The sequence below is a fragment of the Bidens hawaiensis genome, unplaced genomic scaffold (assembly GCF_021521415.1).
Source record: "Bidens hawaiensis isolate Kalapana, Puna unplaced genomic scaffold, B.hawaiensis_p1.1 tig00000702_1, whole genome shotgun sequence".
Classification (NCBI taxonomy): Eukaryota; Viridiplantae; Streptophyta; class Magnoliopsida; order Asterales; family Asteraceae; genus Bidens; species Bidens hawaiensis.
Genome location: NW_027491042.1, coordinates 4,854,271 through 4,862,388, shown reverse-complemented (window position 1 = coordinate 4,862,388; position 8,118 = coordinate 4,854,271).

The window sequence follows — 8,118 nt, the reverse complement described above, 5'->3', positions numbered from 1 at the left end:
GCTGGTACATCCTATATATAAGTGTCCTTATCAGATTTGCATTTGGAGCGTTATTTTAACTATTCAAAGTTCGGTGTTATGATAAATTTTTAAATTTTATTTTAAAATTTTCTTTTCCTCAAACTTTAAAGGTGTTGTTATAGTATTCTTTAATTTCGGGACGAAATTTCCCAAAGTAGGGGAGACTGTAACAACTCGGACTTTTCAACATTTATAAACCCGACTCGTTTCAATGTTCGGGTTATTATTAAAAATATTGCGTTTATTGATTTAGTTTGATTAATTTATTAATATTTAATTTGTTATAATTAAACATTTAATGTTTATACACTTTTAGCCTAAAGTACTTAGTTTTAACTCCTTATGTCCATCCCTAATCTCCAGGGACTAGATTGTAACATTATCATTATAACCCATTTTATAATCTGGATAATCCCAATCCCATAACCAAACCCTAACCCATGACCTGTTCTTTAGCTTGCACCTCAATTCTCGCGTTCAACGTGGAAATTGAATCAAATTTTATGTTAATCATTCCTATTTCGGGCTCACCGACAACCGTGATTAGGAAACATGATCAATTATAACGCGAATTTCTAAAACTAACGGACCTACCTTAACCCATTTTTTTATTATACGTATTATTATGCATAAAAAATCAATTAAACGCGCAGACCTCATCCTCTTCCCGTCGCCAACTGAAGCCCCATCAATAATTGTACCATCTTTGACGTTTGATGCCTAGTCTACATCGCGACCTAGACGGATCTTGTTCGATCAATTAAACACGTCTGTTATCATCGTAATAGGTAACGGAATACATGTTTTAATTCGTGTTATGATGCTGATCAATAGCCCTAACGTTAATTGGATTAACAATAAGCGGATTAAAGAATTTGTATTAGGGTTCATGTGGTTTTTGGGGTTAATGTGTGTTTTTGTATATAATAAACGATTTCCATTTATCAACCAGTTGACTGCGTAGCTCAGTTGGTCCTGTGCGTGGTTGTTTCCTCTTGAGCCGGCCATGGCGCTGGTTCGAGTCCCGGCCATGGCAGATTACTTATATTTTTTTATTGATTATTTTTGTTTTAATTTAAAAGGTTTTAGTAAATTAATATACCAATATTATATATATTAAATAAACGTTATACAATTAAAACCGACACATAAACCGATCTTTTTCCGAACTGTAGTTAAACGCCACATATATATGTGTATATCTATATGTTTATGTATGTAATAGATTATTAAAAGTTTTATTATACAAAATGTAAGGCCCCGTTACCGGTGCCCTACATTTGATATTGGATTAACTCATAAACACAGTTCTAAAATTCAGAGTTAATTAAAACTTTCGCGGAATAATATAAAACATCAACCATTCATTAAAATTATCCATAATTTATCTTTTAAAACATAACATAAATTATAACATTCAAAACATCATGACAATCTTCAGATGCCAGCCTCTTCAAACCAGCCATGTGTCCATCTCAAACCAGCTGTCTCAATCTGTTAACCTGCGCGCATACTAAAAGTCAGCTACGCTGAGTGAGTTCTAGTTAATGACACATTATACCATACATACACTTACCTTCGATTATACATCCGAAGACACATAATCGTCACTTTACTAATTTACTTTTATTACATAAGTTCATACTTTATTACTTTCATGCTATATAAATTACTGTCCTTTTTTATCTCGGATATTATTAGGGTCCGATCCCTTCCTTTTCTATCTCAGATATTATTAGGGTCTGATCCCTCTTTCCTTTATCTATCTCAGATATTATTAGGGTCTGATCCATTTCTTGTCTATCTCAAATATTATTAGGGTCTGATCCATTTTTACATCTCTATCTCAGATATTATTAGGGTCTGATCCCTTTCTTCTCTATCTCAGATATTATTAGGGTCTGATCCCTCTTTCTTCATCTTCGTACATACTGTCTATACATGCCCATAACATACATACTTTCTTTAATCATTCATACATATTCATATGTTGTACATATATCTATCATACACATTCATCTATCATAAACATACCTCCCTTGTTAGCACGTGCAATATCCGAATATCGTTCACATATCGACAAGCTTTCAATAAACATACCTCCCTTGTCAACACGTGCAATATCCGATGATCGTTCACGTATCGATAAGCTTTCATTCACATTTAAGATATACATACATAACATATAAATCATACATGGCATACACTTACCTTTTAAGGTAAGTGTATTAACTATCAGATCGAGTATGCACACAGCCCCAAAAACAGAACAAGGAAATGAGGCTAGAAATTCACCTGAATGAGGTTACGTTCACCGTTTATAGTTATTCCTTTCTTGAGCTGTGCATGACTAACATTTACACGTATTAATTAACTATCACTACACGTATCGTATTTCTATCTTAATATAACCCACAACGAACGGGGGTCCGGGGCAGCGCCCTTGGCAGCAGGGTTCTAGAGGCGGCATCCCCTAGCAGGGTCCAAGGGGCAGAGCCCCTGGCTGGGGTTGAATTATTAATTAGGATTTTAAATTATTAATTAATTTGCTAACTTAAAAGTTCAAGGGCATTTGTAATTTAATCATTGTTCTCAAGTCCAGGGACTGTTCTGTCATTCTTTCAAAGTTATAATTCGTTATTCAGTCCTTAACGAATGGGAGTTCATAACGAATTAACTATTATAACGAATCTGCCTTTGTAACGAATCAGGCATTATAACGAACTGGTCCTTATAACGAATTGGACCTTATCAAGAACTGGTCCTTATAGCGAATTGGACCTTAACGAACTGATCCTTATACGAACTAGACCTTAACGAATGGGCTAGTTCGTCAATCTTTTCCTTAACGATTAGATAACGAATCAAGGCTAATTCGTCATATTCCCGTTAACGAATTAGGGTTAGGTCAGGGAATGTCAGAACATTCCCTGACATCCCCCTTAACCTCGTACCTACTTTTCCGGCGCCACCTTTCCGGCGCCGTCATTGCCGGAAAACCGCGTTTTTGCCGGAAAAACGAGATCTCACTCGTTTTTCCACCGTTTTCGTCGTTTTTCGTCCCGTTCGATCCAGATCTGAGCTAGGGTGATCCCTAAACTCATTTGAGGTTCGGTTTACACCCGATTCCACCCGGATCTCGTAACTTAAATGGTTTAACGGTGTCGGCTCGTCGTTTCGTGACCATATCAAACGGGTTAAAGCTCATACAACATCATACTATCATTACCTCGGTTCGGTGCTCGGTTTCCTTCTTGGTTCGGTTTAGATAAGCAGAGAATTAGAGAGAGAGAGCTTAAGTGTGTGTTTTGGTGGTGTATGGAATACGTGTGAAATGAATTAAATGGGTGATTTAAGGTTTATATAATTATGGATCATGGGCTTAAGCCCATGGTCTTTTCCTTCTTTCCTACATGACCCAAGTCCATAACCTATATCCATTTTACCCAACACTAGCCCGACTCATAATAATTCATATTCTCATTTTATTAACCGAAACTAGAATAACAGGATGTTACACAAAAAAAGGGTTTTAATCTAATATATATATATATATATATATATATATATATATAATAAGATATTGTAAATTATGTTATATTAAATATATAGTTTAAGTTTTATAAGAGGTCATATTTTATATGTAATAATATTATCTATTATTTAAGATATTAATTTAAAAAGAAATCTTTATTAAATAATAAAAGTGCATATAAATACATTAAACGTATTTGTAGTTTTAAACATTTAAAACTAACCTTTTTATATAAACTATAAAGTTTTACAATTATTTATTTAAGTATTCTAAGTATTTTATATAATTCATATTATAAAACTTTGATCATAAAATTAATAAATACAAGTAATATTAAACTTTCGTAAGAATATGCTCGATCATTAATTACCGATTATCAATCTAGTTCTAGATTCGTCATTTAAATTATAGTTATTTATTCTGCAACTATTGTTACTTAGGATTCCTCATCAATAACTTTCGGAGAGCGTAACGCTTGTTTACTACCGTTCTTACCGCATTCGTTTATCTTTTGCTTATTTCTAAGGTGAGTACCACATTCCCCTATTTTAATTGTTTTCAAATGTTTTGGGGACATATGCGTAAATATATCTCTCATACATACCTATACTCAAAACTGCAACTTTGTCTTATGTGTTAACAACTTATACCTTACTTGTTTATGTGCTTATTTGCTTTGTATGCTTCCGCATTCGGAGAGGTCCAACATAATCTCAGTCTAGTATGATCATACGCCAGTCGATAGCCTTTGTGCTTCTCGACATCTCATTTATACTTGCTCATTTGGTTATTTTGTTTTTCTCATATGACTTGTTGCAGCTACGTATTTTGTTATATATACTATTTGTACAACTAAACTGGTGTGTTGCTCACTCAACATGTGTTGTTGACAAAATTCTATTTTAAACGCATATGCAGGTTATCAGAGAAATATAATGCATGTTGGTGAAGACTTAGTGAATAATTTAAGTTAGAAATGATACGATCAAGAATTTAATTTGTAATTGTTGTTTGTTTAATAAGTTGTATTTTGTACTTGAATTATTTGAAATTATTAAATAGTTATTGAAACTTATATTGTGCATGATAGTAACCTTGAAAACTGTGACAATCAGTTCGCGCCCCGGCATTTCCGCCGTAGGTTGGGGTGTGACAGATAGTGTGTAAGAGTAGGATAATAAGTATAAAGTCCTTGAATGGGAGGGCGGTGATGGTTTATGGTGATAAAGAAAGTTCAGGTCTTAATGTCATTTCGATGATATAAGCTGAAGGATTGTTAAGGCGAGGGTGTGGTGCCTACCTTGCGTATGTTGTCAACGCTACGGCCGAGACGAAAGAAATTAAATATATCCTATCATGTGCAACTACCCAGAAGTATTCCCTGAGGGTCTTCTGGGGTCGCCACCCGTCACGAAAGTGCCTTACCGTCTAACGCCGTCCGAGATGAAAGAATTGATGTCCCAGCTACAAGAAATCCTCGACAAAGGTTTTATAAGACCAAGTGTTTCTCCGTGGGGGGCGCCGCTGTTATTTGTGAAGAAGAGAATGGGAGTATGAGAATGTGCATCGATTATCGTGAGTTGAAAACGCTTACTGTAAAGAACAGATATCCTTTGCCAAGGATTGACGATCTGTTTGACCAACTACAAGGTTCAAGTTGGTTCTCGCGAATAGATCTCAGATCAGGCTATCGTCAGCTAAAGGTGAAGGAGGCAGGCATCCCTAAAACAACGTTCCAAACGCGGTATGGACACTACGAGTTCCTCGTAATGTCATTCGGTCTAACAAATGCTCCTACAACATTTATGAACATGATGAATAGGGTGTGTTGACCGATGTTGGATAAGTCAGTTATTGTTTTCATCGATGATATATTGATTTATTTAAAGAGCGAGTCTGATCATGTTGAGCATCTAAGAGAGGTATTGGAAGTCTTGAAGAAGGAAAGGTTGTATGCTAAGTTTTCAAAGTGCGTGTTCTGGTTTCGAGAAGTGCAATTCCTAGGTCACGTGATCAATCCTGAAGGGATTACCATAGGCCCAGCTAAGATCGAGGCGATAAAGAATTGGAAGACTCCGCAAAACCCGACTGATATACGAAGCTTCTTTGGGTTAGCTGGCTACTATATGAGATTCATCGAAGACTTTTCCAAGATAGCTGCACCGTTGACCGGTATGACCCGAAAGTCTGTAGTATTCAGTTGGCGTAAGTTCCTAGAGGAAGCTTTTGAAGAATTGAAAAGAAGACTCACTCAAGCTCCAATCCTTGCTTTGCCAAACGGTGACGAGGATTTGGTTGTTTGTACTGATGCTTCACATCGTGGATTAGATTGTGTGTTGATGCAACGAGAAAAAGTGATAGGTTATGCATCTAGATAGTTGAAAGTCCATGAGAGTACTTATCCGACGCATGATTTAGAGCTAGCGGCAGTAGTGCATGTTCTCAAGATATGGAGACATTATCTGTATTTTACTAAGTGTACTATTTACACCGACCATAAGAGTTTGAAATATTTTTTTGAGCAGAAAGAGCTGAACATGAGACATAGAAGATGGTTAGAATTGATAAAGGACAATGACTGTGATATCAAGTATAATCCAGGTAAAGCTAACGTGGTCGCCGATGCGCTAAGACGTAAGAATGAGGAAGTTATTGCAACAGTGAAGTCATACAAGTTGATTATGAACTCAAGTCTTTTTGAAGAAATCATCAAGGTGCAGTCAAAGGTGCTGGTAGATGAAGGGCTAGTGAAGAAGGAAAGGATCTTCGGTTAGCAAGACTAGTTGATGGAAAACATTCATGGTGTTAAGACTTGGTTTGATCGTATTTAGATTCCACGCCATGGAAATCTTAGAGGTCTAATCTTAGATGAGGCTCATAAGTCAAGACTTGAAAAGAGATTATTGGTGGTCGGGTATGAAGAATGATGTGGTAGATTGTGTCAGCAAGTGCTTAACTTGTTTACAAGTCAAAGCCGAACATCAGAAGCCTTAGGGAAAGATGCAACCCCTCCTTTGAAGATACCTGAATGGAAATGGTAGCACACCACCATGGATTTCATAACTAAGCTACCTCGTACAGCTAAGCATCATGACACCATTTGGGTGATAGTGGACCGTTTGACCAAAAGTGTTCACTTTCTGCCTATACGTGAGGCAATCTCGTCAGAAACACTAGCAAGTTTGTTCATCAAAGATGTTGTAACTAAGCATGGAGTACCGTTATCGATTGTGTCTGATAGAGATACTCGTTTTACTTCAAGGTTTTGAAAGAAGTTCCATGAAGCTATGGAAACGAGGTTGAACATCAGTACGACGTATCACCCTCAAACAGATGGACAGTCTGAAAGGACGATCCAAACCCTTGAGGATATGCTACGTGTTTGTGTTTTAGACTTTAGAGGAAGTTGGAATGATCATCTGCATATGGCAGAGTTCTCCTATAACAACAGCTACCATTCAAGTATTGGTATGCCACCATTTGAAATGTTGTATGGAAGACGTTGTAGAACTCTCGTCTGTTGGGGTGATATTGGTCAGAAAGAGCTCGGAAGCTTGGAATATGTGCAAGAAACTTCTTCAAAGTTTAATCAACTCAAGGAAAGAATGAAAGCTGCTCAAGACAGACAGAAGTCGAATGCTGATAAGCGGCGATGACCAATCGAGTTTAACGTTGGTGACAATGTGATGCTCAAGGTCTCGCCTTGGAAAGGAATTATTCGTTTTAGGAAGAGAGAAAAGCTAAGTCCAAGGTACATTGGACCGTTTAAGATTTTGGATCGAGTGGGTGAAGTGGCTTATAAACTAGATTTACCCAAGAAGTTAGAAGGTATTCATTCAACCTTTCATATATCTCATCTGAGAAAATGTCTAGATGATGACACGTCTCACGTGCCATTGATAGATATTGATGTTGATGAACGGTTGAACTACATTTAACAGCCGGTAGAGATAGTTGACCGCAAGGAGAAGCAACTTCGTCACAAGGTTATACCCCTAGTGAATGTGATATGGAAGCACCGCAAGGGATCAAATGCCACATGGGAAGTCGAGGAAGAGATGCGAAAGTTTTACCCTGATTTGATTTAGTAATAGTTAGGTTTCGGGGACGAAACTTATTTAAGGAGGGAAGACTTGTAACATCCTATATTTTATATTAATAAATAAGAGGATTTATGTTTGTTATTTATGTGTCAATATTTAATTAAGATTAAATATAATAAAGTGTATGGACTTCGATGGGAAAGATGGAAGTCCATGGGTTAAAGAGAGTATAAATACTCCCTTAAACCTCCCTAAAACCCTAAAATCCTCATTTCTATCTTTCATAATTCTCTACACACTCAAAAACACACACACACCTTCATACCTACGGCCGCTAGGAAAAGTGAAGATCCGAGACCAAACAAACATTGATTCTTGATAGATCTTGAACGTACAAGCTAGATACAAGACTATAGTCCATAACCAAGCTAAACCGTAGCCTAAGAACAAGTAAAGGTATGTTCTTTATCTTAAAGATTACGTTTTTTGTGAATGGTTTGCCATGAAACTTAACCCTAG